This window comes from Leuresthes tenuis, unplaced genomic scaffold (assembly GCF_036924035.1).
Source record: "Leuresthes tenuis unplaced genomic scaffold, fLeuTen1.0.hap1 SCAF_8, whole genome shotgun sequence".
NCBI classification, from domain to species: Eukaryota; Metazoa; Chordata; class Actinopteri; order Atheriniformes; family Atherinopsidae; genus Leuresthes; species Leuresthes tenuis.
Genome location: NW_027325362.1, coordinates 10,466,163 through 10,488,094, shown reverse-complemented (window position 1 = coordinate 10,488,094; position 21,932 = coordinate 10,466,163). Strand labels below are relative to the sequence as shown.

The window sequence follows — 21,932 nt, the reverse complement described above, 5'->3', positions numbered from 1 at the left end:
GGGGAGGAAAAGAAGCAGAGGTATGGCTTTTTACATCAGGCCTTTCATCTCTCTTCTGCCATCGGTCATCAGAAATGGGAGAACACTGACTCCCAAACACTGTACCTCATTCCATTTCCATTAAGCTCAGGACTGGTTGAGCAAGAGGACTATATTACAATGTCCCAAAAGGCTAAAAAAGAATTATTCAAGCAAAAAGGAATTTAACTGCACTGTCAGAGCGCCAGTACCAACAAAAGAATATTCTTTGTTTTCAAATAAAGTTGGTTTCCATCAGGGAAAAGCTATTTCTAACTTTCGTTAGATCTTTTTTACAAAAAAAAAATCTCGGCAGAACTTTGACGCTAACAGCATTAACTTAAAAGAATAAACGTGGTGTCTTAAATAAGAGCACACTGCATGTCTCAACAAACACACAGACAAATCCCAAGTCTTTTCTCACACATCAGTGAGACTCATCGGGTGACTTAATATATTATGACCATAACTAAGCATGCATAATGCTAAGAGGCGCTTGCGTCTTTAAAGAATCCCTCCAGAGAGAATCATATGTTTAAGAGTGTTAAGAAAACTTGCCTGTAGAAATCATGGGAACAACATCTTTGGGCCATTTGTTTGCCTTTTCACAAGTTATTTGTGCAGTTCGACCTTTTAATGCTGCACAAACATATGGTCATAAACAGTAAGAGGCAGATCCAGACTCCCCACTGCAAGAACAAATTAAAAAGTGAGCAACACTGGTGAGTGAAGCGGGTAAAGAGAAACTTCTTGATTGGATAAAAGAACAAGATCAAGAACATAATGTAATCAGTAAGACTATAAGTAAGAAAATAAAATATCTTATTTAACTCAAGTTTTATGGTAATTCAAAACAGCGAACAAACAGGATTAACAAAAATATGACTTGGTAAAGAAAATGGCCCCTGCAGTTAAAAAAGGGAATACATATTTGGAATATTAGCAAAACAGGTCAGTGTGCAGCTTTTTGTTCAGACCATGTCATTAAAATATCACTCATTTTGATTATTTGATTGAAAAGTTTTATTACTTCACAAACTAATAAACAATGAATTGGTGTTCTACTCGTCCATTTCTGTTACATTCTTGTTGTCACATTGTACCATTGCCACTCATGGACCCAGTGGCTTACTTTCATTACGCCATCTGATCAAGACACAACTCATGTTGTACATAATTAGTGAAATTCAGTCGACAATTAAAAAGTACTTGTTTAGTCTTCGTCTCAGGTTTAATATACACAGCTTCATTGTGTTAATCCAGCATGTTGGTTATTGACACAAAATACCTGCATGCAGAAAATGCTAAAGTCTACAATAACAGTGTTTTTTCCATCACATGATACAGAAGAGTTCAACTCAGCAGAGCAATTCCATGCTTATTTTCTTCGAGAAAGTATCCCCTTGACATGGGCGGGATCAGCTGTTTATTATTGCAGTATTTGTGAAGTTGTGGCAACACAGAAATAAGATATCTCACCTGTGTGTGTATTTATTATATTTGTTTAGCCATCAATGTATGCTTCTGCAGGGATATAGTTGTTTACACCCACTGATGATGATTCTCCTTCACTTCAACCAGTCGTCTGCAGTCTTTCCACATCATCGTATTGTATAAGCTTGGCTCTGAGCCTCTGCTGAGGTAGTACCAAAAAAAGAATCAGTATCAGAGATGGATGGTGACATTACCCTTGGACAGCAGCTCCAAGCCAGCACTGCTGGCCTGTAATCTTTAAAGTAAATGAAGTCAAGTAAGTTCAAGTCAAGTCATTTTTATATATTTAACTCATTGACCAAACTGCTGCTCATCAGATAAGAAATATTTTTTTTTAAAAAGGGGAAAATGTAATTACTAACTGAACTAAGTGAAACCCATTTTAAAAACCCATTTCTATTTATCTTCAAAGTGTAAACTGAACAAAGAGCTACAGAGCCTTACACAGACCCAACCTGCTGACTTGTTTTAAATACCTTCATCTCAAGAAATTCTTCTCTGTCACTTTCAAACAACACATGAACTTTACAATATCATTAGATGAGCTGGAACCTTTCATTTTAAAGAGTAACTTTCAAGCTGTGACATATCTAACTTTGCTTCTGTCTCATTAGGAAGTTTCCTGGTTCAAATTCCAGCTGAGGCCTTCCTGTGTGGAGTTTGTATGTACAGGTACAGAATATGGATGGATGGATGAATGCTGCCTCATTATCCATTGGAGTCCCAAAGATATTATCCTTGGGATACATTATATTATCTTGTGAAATTACAGTGATATTAAGGTACATGAGTTCTAAATTAGGGGTGGGCGATATGGCAAAAATATTATATCACGATTTTTTTTAAAAATAAAATCACGATTTCGATTTTATCACAATCTTAAATTGAAAAGTGAAAAACAGACAGTGTTGCAGAAGTATTTTCGGCTGGGCAGGTCATACCGCGGGTCAACTACTTGAAGCAGACGTTCGAACCCCTCCTTTTCTATCGTCTTGAACGGTACCTTATCTTTTGCGAGATAAAAGGTAACAGCTTCTGTTACCTCTTTCTATCACTTGCTTGACTTGTCATAGGAGTGCCTTTGTCAAATGCCTGTGTTAATGTTGTCTGTTTTGGTCTTAGCTAGCTGCTGCCTCCGCCTGCGGTGCCGGTGCCACCGGGCCCCTCGCTGTTTGGCTCTCAGCATACTGTTTGGGATGCTTCCTCTTCAAGTGATTGAACAGGTTCGTCGTGTTGCCACCCGGCGTGCGAACTGTTTCTGTGCAAACTTTGAAAATTACATTTGCTAGCGCTTGATCAGTTGCGGAAAATCCAAACCAATTCCATATAATGGAGGTGGATTTTTTTTTTAGCGACCAACTCCTCCGTTTGGCTTTCAGTCATAGCTCTCCATGCAGCTACTGCTACACACACAAACAAGGAGGCAGGTAAGAAAGTGCGTCACTGCCCGTAATTCGCTGTGATTGGTCGGTCAGGTTGACGACATAATATGACTGGTGTGTCGGTGCATCAGCATATAGCTTTATACTATTTGCCTCTTTTTGTACTGTAAAAGTATACTACAGTAGCCACTTTCACATATGATAGGTATTTTTGTACTTTTAACACTTGTGGTGGTAGCTATTCATTTCAACTTTTTAATATTTAAGTCACAAATTTTCTGACTACCTGGAGAGTTTTAATGTACTCAAATTGCTACTATGAATCAACATTTTTTACAATCTTCAATTCCAGAGAACTGGACAACACTAAATGTTTTCATCTACCCTCAGAAGCTGTTGAAGTAACATCTAGCCAAAGTCTGAGAGGGCAGTTAAACAAGATAAACTAAATCAAATGAGCACCTCAAGCAACACATCAACACCCACCATCCAATAGCAAATCACTTGCTCTTTAAACTTTCTGCAACACAAACGAACAGCAGGTTGGAGAATAATGGAAGACAATGAGTTTATACTCATGGCAAATTCAATCAAAACAGCATGTATGAACGAGAGCAGCATAACAGCTTTATTAACACTACTCATAAACGGATTCCCGGTTTGCTGTTTGGACCAGCACAAAAATCCAGAGAGGTTTGTGCTCCTCCATGCCTTCATTGCTTTTCTGCTCTGCTGGATCAAGAGTTAATTCTGCTCAAAGTAACTGTGGGCTGCAAGTGACAGCAGTGAATTAATGATTCATTATGCCCAGTGTAAGCAAACAGTGAGCCGGTGATGGAGCAAAATGGATTTACACTCACATCCAGCGCCGACCATGACAAGCCTTCATCTATTAAAAAATATTCAGACGCCCATGTGGAAAAAATTAAAAGCAGCATTGTTTTTTAAAACCACAGGATTTTTTTAAAAGCGTATGGTAACTGTTCTGCTTAGATTCAACTTCTGACAAAATCTAAAACCCAAAAACTTCAATGCTCATAATTATTCATCATGAATGATATATGGATTTCTCAGCCTGAGGCTAAATGTATTTTCCATTTTCTTTTTTTAATTGAACCAGTCACACAAGCTCTCAGTGCATTTCAGCCTCACTGTACGTTTAAAGGTGCAAGATCAACTATACCGGTGAAAAAGTTAAGATTCTGTTGAGTCTGTGGGATGCTTGACACTAAAGAGGACGTCATAAAATTTTGATACACCATGTCAAAAGTATTTCTCCAGCATGCGATTAATACAGAGAAAACTGCACAATTGCAGAACGTGTTGTACATGCATTTTCCATTATGAGCAATACGGCTGATTTTATTCACGATGTGCTTTTGGCACCGTTTGTTTCAAACACAAGATACTTTTTTTCTGTGGTTCAGAACTCTTGGGCATTACAATAATGTAAAAGCTCTTATAAGGTTTACACGTGAATGTGCAAGTCTACAGAACTCATAATCTGCTGTTTCCACAGATCCCGTAGAGACTCAGCCAAGCATTGCAGATTACATTTTTGCTTCTTTACTTTCTATTTTGGGGAGACCATTGCACAAGTTCACAAATGTCATATCACCCATTCGTCTTACCTTTTCGAACTTCACATTTCCTCACCATCCTTGACACAAAGCACAGAAGTGATAAATGAATTAAGCAAAGGTATTATAAGATCCTAGGATTTCCTATGAGCTTTTGTATGAAAAGCTTGTTATCAGTGGTTCAACTAAAGAGAATTCATATAAATATCAGATGTTTAATCTTTCAATCTTATGGACATATAGTTTCAAAGACATATAGAGTCTTATTCAGAAAGATACAACAGAGGTCTGGATGTGAAGCACAAGCAGAGATCAAATGACTTCACTGTTTAAACAAGTGTTGTGTAAGGTTGAGCCACATTCTGTCACTTTCACTGACTGATTGCAGGTGAATGTGAAAACGCCTGTACAATCACAACGACAAGGCACTGTTAATGGCAGCAAGTGTCCATAAGGAGGGAGGGTAAGAGGCTAATCATGTAAACATGATCAATTAGAAGAGAAAGTAAAAGCTGTGAGTCAGTGGGCTGTTAATTTAAAAAAAACTTAAGAGAAATTAGGCCCCAGCAGCTCTGCCAGTAAATAAATTCTGTGAATATTATCCCCTGGGGTCTGAGCTGTAATGACGTCATGCGAGGGGTAATGACGTGCGAGCTGTAATGACGTCTATGATCACGCCAGCGTGATCATAGACCTCAGAGGGTTAAGAGATGAGGGACCTATTCCATTTCCCTGGAGTCCTCAGAATCGTTTTACAATGAAATAATTGTTTTTCTCTTAGACAACTAGATCTCCAAAGACTAAAGAAGAGAAGTGGTGGAGTCATCTAGAAACCTCTTAAAATAATCTCTTCATATGACACAATTAAAACATTTAATTCCATACAACCCAAATTCCAAACAAGTTGAAAAAAGGTATAAAATGTGAATAAAAAAAGAATGCAATGATATGTAAATCTCTTCAAGACATATTTTTATCTTCAATAGAATGAAAACATGTCAAATGTTTAAAGTATTTAATGAAAAATAGTAGCTCATCTTGAATGTGAGAGTAGCAACGTGTCTCAAAAAGCTTGGGACACGTGCACTAAAAGGCTGGAAAACTAAGTGGTACTAAAAAGAAACAGCAGAAAGAACATCCATTCATCCATCTAGCTTCTGTACCTGCCTTATCCAACTCAGGGTCACTGGGGGGTTGGAGCCTATCACAGCTGCCATTGAAGGAGATGTAGGAAGAACATGTTTTAACAAGTAAGGTTAATTGGCAGGAGGTCATGAATGGGGTTAAGAAGGGCACCTTAGGGAAGCAGAGTCACTCAGAAGTAAAGGTAGGCAGAGGTTCAGCAATTTGCAAAAGTCTGAGTCTGCAATTTGTAGAGCAATTTCATGAATGTTTCTCTGAATGTTCCATCATCTGTAGTACATAACAGCATAAAAAAAAAGATTTAAAGGATCTGTAGACATCTGCACGAAGGACATGGCCAAAAATCAATATTGGATGCCTGTGATCTTCAGGCCCTCAGGCAGCACTGCATTAAAAACAGGTCTGAGTCTATCATGGAAATCTACGAATGGGCTCAGCAACACTTACAGAAGTCATTGTCTGTGAACACAGTTCACTGTGACGTTCACAAACACGGGTTAAAGCTCTTTCATGTAAAGAAAAAGCCATTTTTGAACAAGATCCAGAAATGCTGTCATGTTCTCTGGACCAAAGCTAATTTAAAATGTACTGACTATAAATGAGGACGACTGTTCTGTGGTGAATTTTTTTTTCAAATATTTTTGGAAATCAAAGACATTGCATCCTCCATATAAAAGAGGAAAGGCTTGTTATCGGCACTCAGTTCAAAATCCTGCATCTCTGATGGTATGGGTGTGTATTTGTACCTATGTTAGAAAAACACTGTTAGTGCTGTGAGGTATACAGAGGTTATGATGCATTTTCCAGGGATAGCATTCATAATTCAGTAAGACAATGCTAAACCACATTCTGTATCTATTACAACAGCATGTAGTTTCCAGTAGAGGAGTCCAGGTGCTATACTGGCCTGTCTCTAGTGCAGGCCTTCCCCAACTGAAAACGTGTGTGGTATCATAAAATTCAAAACATGACAAAGAAGACCCAGGACTGATGAGCAGAAAGAATAAGACAAGAATAGGGTCAGTAACTGTGCACCTGAGTTCACAAGCATTTACAAACTGTTCATGACTCAGTGTTATCTGTGACTGTGATATATCATGAATAAGATATAGTTTTTTTAGATTTGCAAATCATAACATTTAGTTTTAAATTACTACTGCTATTACTGTTACAATGATAAAAAGATGTGAAAACAACATGAAGTTGTTGCATAATGACTGGAGAGTTTTGACAAACTTGCATAATTCAACAGAAAAGTTTCTGCTTAGGTACATATTTTCAGATTTGTTCTGTAAAATACAAAAATGGAAAGTCACTGTAGCTCCAGAGGAAGAATGTGTCCACTGGATGCAAACTGTGCCATCATTTTTTCATGGCTGCACGAGCCTCTTCACAAAACTACTAAAATATTTTGGAAAACTCCCAGTCTCTTATAGACTCAGCCTAAATCAATGGGTTTGTTTGGTTACAGCATTTTAGAGAGCTATAGTCCTTGCATTAAAGATTGCACACATGCATCAAAACAATTCCCCTTACTTTGTATAGTTCCACGGTTTTCATTCTAATCCTATTTACAGGAAAGTTGAAAGTATGATCTAAAACTCTGCTTAACAAACAAGGATGTTGCAGAGCATGTCTGATAAGATTACACAAGAAGCAATAAACTGCTTGAAGTTACAGGGTTGCACACCAAATTGTGAATTACAGGTAAACAGCTGCATCTGAAACATCTGTCCAGACAATTTGTTCCGATTAAATAACCCGATTAGAATGTAACTATCTGAAGCATTTTGGATAGATTTCTCATTTCACCCCTCAGCTGCTCTCAGCCACATTCGGCAGACAGACAAATAAATCCTGGTTTAGACACCTGGCATTGCAAAGACTAAGTCAAAACCTATGAGTCGAGAAATTTTAACTGTCTGCAGTGTTCTCTCTTTCTTCTCTTATTAATCTTACTGTTCACTGATGAAGCTTTTCATACAACAGCCAAGTGGCCTAAACCCCAACTCCATCAAGCCACTAGCAATTAAACACATGGGCTTGGCACTCATGTGATTAACTTTCTCAACATTTAGCACTAGATAGTACTCGGAAACTAACCATGGAATTAAGACGAAGTCCAAACACTGGATTGTGAACAATATAAATAACCTCTGCCACATCCTGATTATGATAAATGGAGAGCAAAGTGTTGTGCTTAAACTTGCTGCCAGAGCTGAGATACAATAAAAGGGATAATTACCAAACCAGGGGAATGACTCATACCCTGTTCCTCTTGCTCTCCAAAGAACAGTTGATCATTGTTAACTTATTATATCACCTTAGATCCTTATATCCAATTTACAAATAATAAACAGAGGCAGCAGAGGTCACATAGTTGTTCCTCACCCCTGGTGGTTCTCACCAGCTGAGGATTAAGCAGGATGTGACTGATGTAATGATATAAGCATAAGGAAAATTAGGCAGATGACTACAAGCCCTTACTGGCCAATAGTGCCTATGTAAAAACGGTGTTTTAATAAGATTCATTTAAAGAGCTTTATTCAGTCTAATCTCACTAAAAAAGAGTGGTTAAATAAATACGAACAGCAGGGACTGAACAAAAAAGATGGCACAGCCTTAGAGAAAACTTTGAGAACTTACTTGGGGTCATCAAAATTATTAACTTTTTTAATCAAAATACATAGTGAACACTAGTGTGTGAGAGAAGAGAACAATTGATCCTACCAGCTCAAAGCTCTCTGCAATCAAAACTCACACTTTTAATTGGATCTCCCATATCTCGGTGGCATCCTAATAACGTTTCTAGCTACTATGTTAGGAATTAATATGTAATTACAGTGTTTAATAGATTGTTCTGGAAACATAAGCTTTTGTTTGTAAAAAGATTAAACAATCTGGGTAAAAACATGCTTGTGGCTCTCAGTTAATGTACCACAATTGCTATAAATTGTTTCTCAAATAGCAGTGTGTTTTGGTAGATTATTGAGGGGCCAAGGCACAGGCTGAGGGGGTCCAAGGAGAGGCAGTGGTGCAGAGCCTCAGTCACAGAGGAGGAAGTTACTCAATCCAACCACAATGAGAATGAAGACACTCTCTTCTCGACAACCAATTACATGAGATATTTACAACATTTAAAATCACACTCACAACATCTACAAGGATTCTCAAAAATCACCCATTAAAGTTACAACTACACTAAAAAACAATTTAAAACAATAGAAATAGATTAATAACAATCAAAAAGAAGCTCACAACAACTTCAAAGACACTCAAAATGACCGAAAATACAAAATAACTAACAACAATTACAATTGGTGGCAAAGATTTATTCTGTGGCCACAGACATGTCAAATGACTCCAAACAATGACAAAGAATAACTCACAGCTACCACAAATAGCCTCATAACTCCGGTATTTTTAAACCTTGACCTTATTTCTGGCATGAAATACGTTTATCTCCTCACTGAGAACAGTTTGGTGAAAGTCGGTGTCCTTCGGAAGATATTTAGATTAGTCAAGATCCGCGTATATCCATATAATGGGAGAGAACAGGGCATTGGCATTACAGCCTCTACATAAGGCATTATCTGTCTTTATTTCACCAATACTTTAAGACGAATGAATGAATGAACGCGTACCATAGCTCTGTTAGCTCATAGCTGCTGTGTTGTTGTTATTGGTGGCTATCGGGGGGCTTATAGAAGGCTTTCTACACACGCGTCTACTGGGATGACGTCATCGATGTGCGCTGCTGCAGCAAAGCTCATTTATTCCGTGCTCTGTGACAGTCAGCTAACTTCACATGTAGTTTGCTACTGATAGTTTAGTGCAACATGGCAGGATATTTATCAGATTTTGACGACGTGGACGATAACTTTGAGTACGATGGATGTCCTTACCGGAGTGAATGAGCTGTGCTGCAGCGGTGGGCGTCGATGATGTCATCCCAGTAGATGAGTGTGTAGAAAGCCCTCTATAAGCCCCCCAATAGCCGCCAATAACAATAGCATTGCAGCTATGAACCAACAGTGCAATAGTACGCATTCATTCATTCATTCGTCTTAAAGTATTGGTGAAATAAAGACAGATAATGCCTTATTTAGAGGCTGCATTGTCTATGGCCCCGTTCACTCCGTTATATGGATCTCGAGGAATCTAAATATCTTCCGAAGGACGCCGACTTTCACCAAACTGCTCTTAGTGAGTAGATGAACGTATTTCATGCCAGAAATAAGATCTAGGTTTAAAATACGAGAGTTCCCTTTTGAAACAACCAAAAGAACCTCCCCAAAAACAACAGAGACTCAAAATGGCCCAAAAATAGCAAAAAAAAAAATAGTTTAAAACAAGTACAATGAGAAAAACAAAAACAGGAAAGCTTAAATGTCTCAAAAATGACAAACTGACTCAAAACTACAACAGAGAGATTAACCAGGAAGGTGGAAAAAAGAAATGTAAAATCATCACAAATAAACGTACAAATTGTTAATAAGAGAACTAAACACTCAACCAAAGATGGAGGCAAGAACAAGAGACTCTAAAAGCATTGTTTGTTATTTTAACAACCGTTTGCTGAAGCTGTCTTGCTGCTATGTGAGAGGATATGAGAAACTTTTCCGCCTACAGGAGGTTTGCTTTGTTAGTTTTTGAAATATGTGTTTGACAACTATGGGAGGCCGTGTAATTAAATTTGATTCAGATATTATTCATCTCACCCGATGACCGCTGGAATAGGCTCCAGCCCCCCCGCGACCCAACCGACGGATTAAGCGGGTATAGAAAATGGATGGCTGGATGGATATTTAGCCAATTAGAAGATCAAAGATAGAGAACTTGTGTATTGTTACTCTTGCTCAACACCAACATGCATTTATATAATTCATTAACTTCCGACAAGCAGCTGAAGATGGTAAGTTTTATAGTTATTTACATTATAAACTCTAATATTTGTGAATTTAGATCTGTTCCAAAAAGTCATATAAAAGTCATATAAGTGACAATAAAAACCACTAAACAAAAATGTAACTCATCTCAAAGGACACATCTGAAGACACAAAATCATGCCAACAAAGTTTAGCAAATCTGTCTCTAACCTTCTAATCTATATGAACACAATGTCAGCTGTGCTCCTTCATTCCCTTACAGCTTGGAGGTTTGTTGAAGCAGCAAAATTCCCAAAGCCAAACTTAAATGGTGTCTGGCTTTGTGCGCCTGCCCATTCTGCTACTACTCCACAGCAGGAGCCCATCATGTCCTTCGCCTTCCTTGTTTGCCCTTTTTTCATTTGCAGAGATTTAAATTAAGTTCATGCCGGGTATCCAAGCTGATAAATCACGCTGATTTAGCCGTTGTATTTTCATGTTTACCCCATATTTTCAGCTGACAAAATATTAATAAATAACAAGCTCCCATAAACCCAGTGTGCAGCATGTATATGTAATAAATATGACCAGCTTGGGTTATGATTACATTTCAAAGGAACACAGAGGGTACAAGGCCAATAAACAGTTTCTCTTTTTTTCTACCAACATCATCCTGCCAAAAAACCTTTGGATGGAAACATGCCAGGCAATTCTATCCATCTTCTCTTACTTCTGGCCAGCTCCACATCCCAAAGACACCACCAAAGTTAATTTACTCTGACTGTTCAAACCTCGACCACTTATATCCAGTTCTCGGAAACTGTCAATTTTGCTCATCATCTTTTTTAAATCTATACACCATAACTTTAATGACTTGTACAAAATTTCCTTGATAAAGCTGTTTGAAGAGGGTTTGCACAGCTGATGAGGACAAAGACAACACAGATGACAGCTTCTCTAAAGTAGTGCAGTGATTCATGTTTTTGCACCTCTCCAACAAAACTTTCATATCATGCCAAGTTACACACATTCCTGTGATAAGCTTGAGATTATTATCCCCCTGCTAAGTGGAAGTAATCCCTGTGGACGTGTTAAAGGTTTACACATTTCCATCCACATATCATGAAGGTGTGGAAAACCAGCAAGGGGAAAGCTGACACTCCCTCATCACCCAGGGATGGTTGACTCAAGAGGCTGAATCAAAAAGGTCCTTTTGAGTTACTTTGGCAGATTCTCTTGTCTTTTTTTTCCCTTAACAATCAGGAGTTGGCAATGTAACTGCATTCTGACTGACTTTTTCTTGCTGTAGTTTAGAAGGTTCATTTTCTGTATGTGAGCTTGTTATCAAACCTGCATGCACAGTGCAACAGAGGAAGAAGAATCACACTAGAGTATTCACATTGTAGTTGTAATGTTATTGTTATGAATATTTTTGAGACCTGAAACTCAGTCAGAGACGGCTCCTGCAAGACCACACTGACCCTGCCTTTGGTTCTTATTGACACTTGGAAAACTTTTCTTTATCCTTATCACCAGGCCAGAGGTAAATTTAAAACTGCCATTAAAAAACTAACATTATTTCTCCCACGTTAAAAAAATAGAGATTAAAGGTGGACAAAGAAAAAGCTTTGCACACCAATGGGTCAGTAATATTGATGTTATTGAACCTGGTCTACAAATTCTATTGATAAAACTATTTTGGTCAGAGTCATACAAACACACACGCACACACATACAATGGGGCAAACTACAGAGGGATAAGACAGTTTCTCTTTGCCTTTTTGTGATCAGATGGTGTCTGCTTTTTTCCATAACAAAAAAAAAATTATAATAATTTTATCCCAGCATGTGCATGCATCTGTGTCCCTCTTGTAAAATTTTGTCTTCAGCTTCAACCTGTCCAATAGGAATAAACTGTGCTGCACAGAATAACAAAGTATTGACCCAAACACCTCTAGGTATTCACAGACAAGATAGCAAATTGGAGTCAAACAATTTGTATCCCCTAGCGTTCTTTAGACTCATGTAAATGCGAGGTGCCTGGAGGCAGAGGAGCTTGCTGGCTTGCTGGATTAATAAGTGTAGCCAGAAGGTTTGCTCTACAGCTATCCCAAGCCTGATAAGTTCTACAGCTCCCTGTTTCTTTGCAAAATGTCAGTCAAACTTTGGAAATAGAAATACACTAGACGCTAGGTCAGGCTCACTTAAAGCGTGACACAAACTGTCTCACTTAAGTCTGCTACAGGGGAGAAATATCAAGAGATTCACATCAACAGAGGTGCTTATTTATCTTTATCTTAAATTTGTGAGTCAAACTGTGGCGTTCGGTTGAAGGTGATGATGAGGCTGTGACAGGTATAACGCTACCCCAACAGTCACTTTTACGCATCACTGAGCAAACAGGCAGAACAAACAAACCTCATCAAGTGGATTATTCAGGTGAATGGGTGTAATGAAAATCAGCTGTGTAAACAACTGACTTGGCCCTAACTGTAACTTCAAAGATCAATATTTGGTCTCAAAAGCATGACTGCAACATCTGCTCAAATTCTTAATGGTACAATTGAGAGACAAAAAAGAGAAGACGTTATCCTGAAGGGCTTCATAAGCACTACTAATATGTTTGCCTGGTGGCCTGCATGCACCCAAGACAGAACATGTGTTTAAAAAACCTGGAATGCTGTTTTCAACCATGAGTCAACACAAATACGGGAGCAAAATTTCAAAATATGATAAATCATGTGGTGTTAGGAAGTCGACATATATTGATGCAATGATATGGATAGCAGAATTTTAAACTACAGAACACATTGTGTGGTAGGCTTAGAAATGCTTTGCACAGAAGCCAATTCTTACAGTGGAAGCTACTCAGAGTATTAGCTGTAACAGGTTGGCACAGTAGTTAATCAGCAGCTTCAAATCCCTTTAAAAAAGCTCTCACTTGTCCTTTAAAAACTGCATGACATTGTGAATATGCTTTAAAAGTGTCCTTGTTTTACATCCACAGCTATGATCATCTCATTAGAGCCCATTCACTCTCTGTTGTGCTACATGCTGCTCCTCAAGGATTTTATGATTAGTTCTGGTTTAGAATCAGATCACTCTCTGTTTTAATTGTGTAACAGGTGCTAAATGAACGAGTGGTAAGAAAAGGCCAACCCATCATGCATTTGAATAACAGCGCGGTACGGGAGTCATGATGCATGAAAGGCATGAGGTTGATGTCAGTTCTCAAACAGGGAGGCAAATCACTGTGTAACTGATATAATTTGTTCAAGCGACTGGCTCTGAGATGCAAAACACATCAACAAAAATAGAACTTCCCTGAAAAGGCAAAAAAATTGCAGGAAACATGAGAGCAAGACAAATCGTGACAACGTTCTAGAAAACAGCATCTCAAAAATGTAACCAGTACAATGTAACTGTATTTGTTCTGGTTTTGTTGTTGTTGTTTTTTTTCTGAAATGTTATAGTGTCTTCTAAAATGTGCTCTCTGAAATGTTCTTCAGAAATATTAGGTTCTACGATAGATACTACGATCTTTCTTTCTTAATCTCAGGCTTTCCCCCTCAGGCTCCAAATGTACACAAATGAAATGGATATTTTACACATCATTTGACATCGCCTGACATTTTATTTCACTCTTCATAAGAAATTAGAAGCAGAGCTTGTTTGAATAGAGATGTGAAAAAACATCACAGAAAGAACAGTTGCTGCAATCAGTCAGAAAATTGAGTCGCACAAATTACTAAAACATTACATGTCTACCATTTATATCATGACAGCTACAAATAAAGCTCTTAAGCAATCAACTTGATTGATTGACAAAATGCATTCAGCTCCAACATTGTCCCATAATATCGCATATATATATATATATATATACATACATATATAAGGATATATAGCCCTAGACCGATTCATTTTCTAATGCATGTCAGATCCAATATCAGCAGTGTAGAATGACTTGTTGGCTTATAGGAACACGATACAAGAGCATGATTAACACCTTCTGCATAAAAACAATGAATGCATGGTTCCCATATAAACATGATGCACATCCTACAATGTGTTTCACCGTAACTGCAAACCTAATTAGTTTCAAAATCAAACCTGTTTAACAGGTTGGGATGTTTAATGTTTTCCTTAGGCTAAAAAACCTAGATAGCAAGTTGTTAATTCAACACTGAGCTCTGGTCAAAAGGGATCTGTGGTGGATCAACTACTTTATATTTTACGTATTTAAAAGGTGTCATCAAATCAGCGTCGTATTGTGGTAATATTTGGTGATTAAAAGGCCAGCATTTCATCAACATCTAAATGTGGTACACCGGTTGACATTTGAAGATGACGGTTGAATGATTGAGTTTTAGTCCATTTTTTGATAATGCAACATTATCTGCCTGATGACATTTAAGTGAGTTAGTCAGGTATGACAGTATAAGACAGGATGAGAATTTGTGAAAGGATCTTGCTTTTTTTTCTAACAATTTAATCCAAAGCTCTGAACATAAACTAGGTTACCATGATGAGACAAAGTTTCCATGGTGATCTAGCCAGGCCAACTGACACTGATAACATTTGGCTCATCATCACTCACTAAGCCACTAATTTTGCTTTCTAATACAGTCCTTGCAGTTGTCTTTTCTGAGAGTTAGTTGAGATTTTTTTCCCCAGTCTTCATGAAATCCTGTCATTTTTTCTTTTTCTGATTTTTTTTTTAATGTTATGTTTCTAAAAGGTGGCTGTGTCGATTGAAATTGAGTTGTCCTTTCCGTTTGTTGTTGTTTTTAATGTTGTGTTTTATACAATGATGTTGCCTTTTGCAGCTCAGGGCCATTGCAAATATGACAGCGTTCATTCTCTTTTAAGACAGGGTCTTATTTCCCATTGTAGAAAAACAAAATCAAAACAAGAAAGTCGCAAAGATTAAATCAATTACTCTATGTTAGCTTTTCACCTCCCTCCAGCCTCTGTCATGACTTAGAGATGGACCATTACAAATGCAAAAAATGTGATTTAGCCAGAATATACTCTAAAACTGCATGCCTGGCATACAATTTGTCTCAGCTGAAATGTGCTAGATGCACTGTATTACAAAAACGGGAGGGAGTCAGACAGAAAGAAACAAATGGAGGTAATGACAAAAGGTGCATCCGACATTTTTCAGATCTGATGTGCAAAACATTTCTTGGCAGAATCTTATATGGGACTTGCACACTGATTCATTCTGACAGGAACCAAATCATAAAGCGGAATCTAATCTAACGTTATACAGGAATGATTTGACTTTGAAGACTTTCAATTTAGTTCTGAATTAGAAGACTCTTGTTTTGACATTAGCATAGGAGAATATATATGCAATCACATCACACCGTAAATGAAAATATATCCTTACCGATCCAAGAATATGAATATGCCTGTGCACACTTAGCCACACAAATGGGTGGGAATGAAGCAAAAAGAAACATTTTCTTTGTGCAGAAGGACAAAACCTGTGTGTACTGGGAGGATGAGCACCATTCTCCCTGATGATAGTCCCTCATTTAGTTTTTTCTATAATTTTGACGGCATTGTCCCAAGTTGTAAATCTAAAATAACCAACAGGTGTCCAGGTTTGATCCAACAGCCACTGAGACAGACATCACAGCATGTGATTCACATTACTTTCATCAAACCAATCACTGGCCCTTTGTGATCTATGTGAATGGGAAAATTTTCATCTTAAAGGAGACCACTGCCTTCAGAAAAGAGCTGTATCTTCAAAGCATCAACCAGATCTACTTGTATTGATTTGAAGTGGCACTTTCATTTAAGGGGACAACTGTGGGTCCCACAGTATTAATAGAGCCGCTATGTTTCTTCATCATAAGGGTCAAATATTCACCTGTTATAAACATGTGGAATCAAAGATTCAACCATATTCCAACCATATTCCCTACATCTATGTTGGTAGGTCTGGATCTTTGGAATGCTGTTTTCTGCACTGTAACCCCACTTTAATGCCCTTCGCTGTGTAAGTGTCTGTGGACTGGTCTTACTAACAAAGTCTGATCACGACCTACATTGACAGCCATCTATTTCTCCCTCCATACTGCACTAATGCACGAGCACAACAAGCATCAAATCTGCCATGTTGAACACAATTTCCAACCATATTTAAGGATTCCATGTATTTATTACAAACTTAAATCCATCTTTGTGACTGAGGCTCCTGCTGTCACTGCCCTGAGCACGAACTGTCTCACTCAGATCTTGCCTTTATTTCTTCTTTTTCTCATCTTGATACAAATCAACTGTGCCTGCTTACAGTTTCATACAAGCCACAAAGCATGACTGGATGGTTACTGCTTAATTACCATGCAGAACATTTCTGAGGAAGCAACCATCTGAGCGGTGTCTCTCACTTATTTTTCAGGTTTTGTCACCTGCACATGGTCAGATTGTATGGTATGCGCACTGTAGAGAGCATTCAAGAGCTGAAGAAGTTTTTCTTTAATTAGAAAAAGAGCTGCTTGTTTGTCCACACCAATATCTGTTTATGTAGATATACAACAACTGTTACAAGAAGCCCTCATGTCAAATAATAAATTACTTCTAATATATATATATGTATATGATCATCTTATTGTATCAAACCGTGCCTATGTATAATACCACTAACCATGACACTATTGTTATGTAAATGTGGTATTATTTGTCAAAATTCAATGAAATATCCCACTAACAGACATTGTCTTGCTGCAGTCATGAATGCAAATGGCATGGCTTATAGCGTTGCCTTCGTGTTGAAAAACAACCATCTCTTTTGTGTCAGATAATATGTTTTAAAAGTCCAAGTTGGTTGTACAGCTAAAATAAAAAAGGAATCAATATTTCTAAATACTTTAAAACGTGACTTATGATTGAATTTTCTGATTTTTTATCTTCTTTTCTTCTCTCCTACTTGCACCTCCCCTTCATCCACAGCAGCACTTCACCCACACTTACAGGCGTCTAGTAACTGCTCTTTAAACACATCTTGTACTGGCTATTTTCAAGATTATTAGCTGTGGAGTATTATGAAAGTGAAGACAGCAACAATTGCTATCGCATTAACACTTAAGAATGCAGCCGCCAACCTCTTCATGAAAAGAAAGTAGTAGGCCAACCACAGAGTTTATTAAGACAACTAAACATTCAGTTCAGGTTACCTCAAAATGTTTAAGGAAGAGCACATTCTTGTAGAAATGTGTTAGTTTTACACAAACTCAATGTCACAGCGCTGCTGTAGATATCTCAGTGCATTTGAGTTATATTGAAGGGGGGAAAGTTAAATGTATCTTGGAGTTCAATCTATAAAGCAATATTTTATGTAATCAATGCTGTGTGAAACTACATTAACGCAGAATAATAAACCAGCCATCAATGATGTCAACATTATTTGTAAAAAAAGTGGTTGAATACTGAGGGTTTGAGGCTGGTTCAATCAAAAACATCTATCATGCTCATGCTTTTTCCTCCCATGTACCGATAACAACTGTCCAATGACTTATATTAGATCATTTTGATTCACAGAATGCACATACCAATAGTGAGCTAATATTCTTTACTGTCTTGCTCCACTTTTTTCCCTCAGCTCTCTTTTGCCTTTAGTCCATCCCTTGGGACCGCCACTGAAAATAATGGCAGGTAACGTTTATTGACCTAATTGCTAAGAGCATACAAAATACAGACATTACATAAACCTAACAGTCATACATCGAGCATGAACAGGAATTCCCCCAAGTGAGATTTGCTTTGTCAAGGAAGCAGAAGAGAGTGAGACAGTTTGAGAAAAGCAGTGGCACATGATAGAGGCAATGAATGAAAGTGAAAGGCTGACTGAAGACTCAGTTAAAAAAAAAATAAAGAGACGTAGGACAAAACTAAGAATGTTAAATAAGGAAAGAGGGAGAAAAAATAACCCAGAGCAAAGACTGCAGTGGAGTGCAGCAGGGCTTGCTAGACATTTATCATCTGTTTAGAAATACTGGTGTCCGTAGCAGCACTGTGGGCTGTTTGTTAGAGTAGCATTTACACTTACACCGAACTGATTTGAACTTTTGCTCACCTAAAAGACGTACTGTACTTGAACCGTTGTTGACTTCCACGCTGCCTTTTAATTTCCTGCCTAATACCTGACCCTCGAACTGCAACTCACTTGCATTAATTCTGATTTGTGTGTAAATTGTTATGTGCTGAACATACACAATATCCTAAAGTAAACAGAGAAGCAGTGTTGTTACCGGCCCTGAAGTTAAAACCTTATTGCCACCAATAAGGGGCTTCACCAACTAAGGCTATAACAACTAGTAAAAGGTCAGGGAGTATGAGTGTCAGTTCAAGAGGTATGTTATACTGGCTATAAAAGCCTGAATTGCATTCACAAGGCGCCATTTCTGCAAGTAAGATAATCATGAAAGATGAGAAAAAAATGTTGTGTCAATAGCATGTTATTTGCATAAGGTGCCAATATAACTATGATCAAACTCTTTTGTATGTATTGTATCACAATCAACGACCATATGAAATATGAAGCATTTCTACCCAAACAATAAAAAATGTCATGCTAAAGTCTGTCTTTGTCTTTCCAGCACTGTGTCTCTGAAGCAAAGCAGGCCCCATGAATGTGGGACAACAACAGTAGCTGCCCAGAGAGTGGAGACAAAGACAAAGAGGCAAAGCACTCACCTCATAAGGCTTTACTGTAATCACACCCTCTGGCAGCAGTGCGCTTGCAGAAGGAACCAGAGGAGACGGGAGAGGGAGCGCAGGGCTGCATAAACACAGCTGCTTATGGACAAGTTAATTGAGCGGACAGTGACTGACAGCCCTCTATCTGAAGCAGGAAACTAGCGGTACAAACTTTGCACCGAGAGCCTCTTCAGCTGAAACATTAAAAGGCCAATGACGGGGAATTTCATGCTGTTGTTTTAATAATTGAGTTGAGATGAAAAAGTTTCAGCCTGTGTGCTGTCTAAAGATAGACACCGTGCTTTGCTCTGTTGTGGTCTGCATGGCCGTGAAAGTGGATTAAACAGGCTTTAACATCAAGATGAGCTCTAATGAAACCCAATGGGGGAGTTAGCCCGTCTGTTTGGCCAGCTGACTCCTGTAAAATACCCATCACTGTCTCCTACTGCCTGCTCTAAAAGTAGCCTGCTGGTGCCAGCAAGAGCACAATGCAGCATCATGGTTATACTCTTAGAGCTACTATCTGATTCTTACATGATTTTCATCATCTATTGCTTAGTTTGTACTGTTATATTTTTACATTTTTAATTTAACCAGTCTCCTGAGAAACTGCTGTCCAGGTCAAGCTTTCCCTCAAACCTCTATCAAACTTTCAACAGCCTAAGCACTAAACAAGATTTTATGAAGGATGGCTGATAGTCATTCTACTGAACAGTTCAACATTTCAGGAGACTTGCTTTAATATGAAGCAATAGCTGCAGATAAAAGGCTTTACTTAGAACAAAGACTGAAATAAAGAGCGAGCAAGCCTAAAATTCTGCTAATGACTTTGTGTCCCACTCGATACAAAATCCTGTGTATCTGAAGTACGTGGAAGCCTCAGCATCTGTGCAGTCTGCCAAGACATCATCCACGCAGAACAACAGGTACAGCAGAAGGTAAAAGCAAAGACATTTTCATCCCACTTGGTGCCATTCAGACCTCCGTCACCGGGGTCGGTGTAATCAGTGTACTATCTTCCACCCACAACCCATTTGGGAAAGTCATAACCATGATCAATAAGGTGGTAGCATCATGCACAACAAAACCATCTATCAAAAGAAGAAATCCTTAAAAAATATATTATTGACCGGGGCTCAAACAATACATCACTCCATGAAAGCTCTATTGCTGCTCACCTTTCTTTCATGTTATTTTTTTTTCTGAATGTCTTCTGCTATATCTCTCCACACATGAGGCAATGGAGTGTCAACAGATAATGCATTCACCATGACAGATATATGTATATGTTCTCCAGCAGGGCTTTTGTTGACATATTGACACAAAAACACCCTGGTTCTGTTGATATAAGCAACATAATAAAATGTGAAACTATAGAGGTTCACAGTCATGGTGAATAGTTTGTGGTTCATAAACAACCACTCTAACGTCAAACTCATGCTCTGGTTCCTGTGATGATGAATTACTGCAGCCCAAAAGGAAAATATTTGCACCAGGGCACAGATGCCATTCCCTCTGCTCTCACTCATTATGCAGCACAATGTCAGAGTATCCTCTGGTCACTCAGAGAGAACATTCCTCCACATTTCCATCTAAGGCCTTCATAAATAAACATTCAATCTAATTCATGAAAGCCTTCAACTTCCCATGTAAGGACACGATTGATTTGGTTTCCCGTCATCACTGAAATAATTATAAGCTGCATGAGTAGGAGAACACTCAACTTTAGGAGACAGTGTTTTAATTAAGATCTGAGAAAACTTTGACGAATTCAAGTAAAATACAACTGGTTATTTTCGTGTTTTCATACAACTTCGTGTGAGAATATGCTGGAGCCACGTCGTCTTTTCGGAAGAAGGGAGCTGAGGGCTGGGCAGGGATGCTGAGCCGGGCAGCGGGGGAACAGCCGCGGCACTTGTTTGCCAAACTTCAAATTAAATAAAAGCACGTCTTAAGCAGGCTTGCTTTACACGAGACACGCTCGTTTTAGGGATATGCGCATGTTTATATTAACATCGGATTTCTCTGCAACTTTTCAGTGCACCGTTGAACGACAAAACGCGCCACACTAAAGACGTTTTAATTCGTTTCTGGGTGTATAGTTTACCAAGCAAATCACTTTCACTAGATATTTTGATAACTTTCAGTTTTTGTCTTCATTCACCTACCTCATGTCAGTTATTGATGCGCGCAGTCAAACTCAGCACCAGTAGATTGGGAAAATGACAATCCAGTCAAACTTCTCATGGGTCCATGTTTGGCTCAGCAGATGTACGACAGTCCGAGCTTGTCACCTCCGAAGCGCTAAATGCACGCAACTAACACATTTCGCCACCTTCCACGGTTACGGAGTCCACGGATTGGGCGGCGATGTGAGGAGCACCGTGGGATCTCCAAGGGCGCACGGAGAGTCTCTGCGTCAGGATTGGACAAAGGAGCCGTGACGCACCGGCAGGTGGCACACCCGTCGAATAAAAAAAGCTTAAGATTCATTCATGGACATTATCTCTTGGGACGTAAAAGGGGTCAGAGTTCACACCGACAGATTAAACGTATAAACGTATATGAGAGTGTTACAAGATCAATACATTAGCCTCCTGTAATTTCAGCTCCGTCTGTAAAATACATTTAGTCGCGAGAATGTCATTTATAGTCGTTTAATCTTGCATGAAATGTTAATTTGATATTACAAATTGAGCCATTTTTTTCTTTTAGTACAAGCAATTCATATT

The 21,932-nt window shown here is 38.4% G+C and overlaps 1 protein-coding gene across 1 annotated transcript in view; it reads right to left on the bottom strand.

Annotated features, from left to right (window-relative positions):
• Positions 1-21,552, bottom strand: part of chrm3a (cholinergic receptor, muscarinic 3a) — an 89,461-nt gene extending 67,909 nt beyond the window's left edge. The window contains exon 1 of the mRNA XM_072390795.1: positions 21,369-21,552. The gene's annotated coding sequence lies outside the window, so the exon portion shown is untranslated. The remainder of the gene's footprint in view (positions 1-21,368) is intronic.
• Positions 21,553-21,932: the final 380 nt, after the last annotated feature.